The 2,500-nt window shown below is 52.8% G+C and overlaps 1 non-coding gene across 1 annotated transcript in view; it reads left to right on the top strand.

Annotated features, from left to right (window-relative positions):
* The first annotated feature begins 1,197 nt into the window (after positions 1-1,197).
* The window catches only part of LOC144431638 (small subunit ribosomal RNA), a 1,810-nt gene continuing 507 nt past the window's right edge, over positions 1,198-2,500 (top strand). Inside the window, exon 1 of the ribosomal RNA XR_013480200.1 lies at positions 1,198-2,500. This exon is cut by the window's right edge and continues 507 nt beyond it. This is a non-coding gene — a ribosomal RNA (small subunit ribosomal RNA).

Below are 2,500 nucleotides of genomic sequence, written 5' to 3'. Positions count from 1 at the left end.
GAGCGAAAGACAGTAATTTCGAATGAGCCAAGAAAGAGCGGTGCGGGGCCGGTCGGAGCGCACCCTTTTCTCGGTGGCTGGCGGGCGAGAGAGTGCTGCGTCGCCGGCATCGGCGTCGAAAGAAGCCGAGCCGAAAAAAGTTAAAGTACAAACGTGCAAGCATACTAACCTAACCCTAGGTAAGGCATGTCAGAGCGAAAGACAGTAATTTCGAATGAGCCAAGAAAGAGCGGTGCGGGGCCGGTCGGAGCGCACCCTTTTCTCGGTGGCTGGCGGGCGAGAGAGTGATGCGTCGCCGGCATCGGCGTCGAAAGAAGCCGAGCCGAAAAAAGTTAAAGTACAAACGTGCAAGCATACTAACCTAACCCTAGGTAAGGCATGTCAGAGTGAAAGACAGTAATTTCGAATGAGCCAAGAAAGAGCGGTGCGGGGCCGGTCGGAGCGCACCCTTTTCTCGGTGGCTGGCGGGCGAGAGAGTGCTGCGTCGCCGGCATCGGCGTCGAAAGAAGCCGAGCCGAAAAAAGTTAAAGTACAAACGTGCAAGCATACTAACCTAACCCTAGGTAAGGCATGTCAGAGCGAAAGACAGTAATTTCGAATGAGCCAAGAAAGAGCGGTGCGGGGCCGGTCGGAGCGCACCCTTTTCTCGGTGGCTGGCGGGCGAGAGAGTGCTGCGTCGCCGGCATCGGCGTCGAAAGAAGCCGAGCCGAAAAAAGTTAAAGTACAAACGTGCAAGCATACTAACCTAACCCTTGGTAAGGCATGTCAGAGCGAAAGACAGTAATTTCGAATGAGCCAAGAAAGAGCGGTGCGGGGCCGGTCGGAGCGCACCCTTTTCTCGGTGGCTGGCGGGCGAGAGAGTGCTGCGTCGCCGGCATCGGCGTCGAAAGAAGCCGAGCCGAAAAAAGTTAAAGTACAAACGTGCAAGCATACTAACCTAACCCTAGGTAAGGCATGTCAGAGCGAAAGACAGTAATTTCGAATGAGCCAAGAAAGAGCGGTGCGGGGCCGGTCGGAGCGCACCCTTTTCTCGGTGGCTGGCGGGCGAGAGAGTGCTGCGTCGCCGGCATCGGCGTCGAAAGAAGCCGAGCCGAAAAAAGTTAAAGTACAAACGTGCAAGCATACTAACCTAACCCTAGGTAAGGCATGTCAGAGCGAAAGACAGTAATTTCGAATGAGCCAAGAAAGAGCGGTGCGGTGCTGGTTGATCCTGCCAGTAGTGATATGCTTGTCTCAAAGATTAAGCCATGCAGGTGCAAGTACGAGTTCTCGTAAAGCGAAACTGCGAATGGCTCATTAAATCAGTCTTGGTTTATTTGGTCTCGTAAGCGAAGTGGATAACTGTGGTAATTCTAGAGCTAATACATGCATTAAGCGCCGACTTCGGGAGGCGCGCTTTTATCAGATCAAAACCGACCGGGTTCGTCCTGTGACGTTTGATGACTCTGGATAACCACGCGGATCGTACGGTCTCTGCACCGACGACGTATCATTCAAGTGTCTGCCCTATCAACTGTCGAAGGTACGCTACGTGCCTACCTTTGTGATAACGGGTAACGGGGAATCAGGGTTCGATTCCGGAGAGGGAGCCTGAGAAACGGCTACCACATCCAAGGAAGGCAGCAGGCGCGCAAATAACCCATTCCCGACACGGGGAGGTAGTGACGAAAAATAACAATACAGGACTCTAACGAGGCCCTGTAATTGGAATGAGTACATCCTAAAACTCTTAACGAGTATCCATTGGAGGGCAAGTCTGGTGCCAGCAGCCGCGGTAATTCCAGCTCCAACAGTGTATGCTAAAGTTGTTGCGGTTGAAAAGCTCGTAGTTGGATTTTGGGCGAGCGCCGCCGGTCCGTCGCAAGGCGTGTCACTGGTTGCGTTCGCCTCACCTTCGGTTCTCCGTCGGTGCTCTTGACTGAGTGTCGGCGGTGGCCGATAAGTTTACTTTGAAAAAATTAGAGTGTTCAAAGCAGGCTGTTCGCCTGCATAGTGTTGCATGGAATAATGGAATAGGACCTCGGTTCTATTTTGTTGGTTTTCGGAGCACGAGGTAATGATTAAGAGGGACAGACGGGGGCGTCCGTACTCTGCCGTTAGAGGTGAAATTCTTGGATCGGCGGAAGACGAACTACTGCGAAAGCATTCGCCAAGAATGTTTTCTTTAATCAAGAGCGAAAGTCAGAGGTTCGAAGACGATCAGATACCGTCCTAGTTCTGACTATAAACGATGCCAACTAGCGATCGGGAGGCGTTACCATGACGACCTTTCCGGCAGCTTCCGGGAAACCAAAGTCTTTGGGTTCCGGGGGAAGTATGGTTGCAAAGCTGAAACTTAAAGGAATTGACGGAAGGGCACCACCAGGAGTGGAGCCTGCGGCTTAATTTGACTCAACACGGGGAAACTCACCCGGCCCGGACACAGGTAGGATTGACAGATTGAGAGCTCTTTCTTGATTCTGTGGGTGGTGGTGCATGGCCGTTCTTAGTTGGTGGAGCG

This window comes from Styela clava, chromosome 13 (assembly GCF_964204865.1).
Source record: "Styela clava chromosome 13, kaStyClav1.hap1.2, whole genome shotgun sequence".
Taxonomy (NCBI): domain Eukaryota; kingdom Metazoa; phylum Chordata; class Ascidiacea; order Stolidobranchia; family Styelidae; genus Styela; species Styela clava.
The sequence above is the reverse complement of the archived record's forward strand: the minus strand, read 5'-3'. Positions and strand labels throughout refer to the sequence as shown.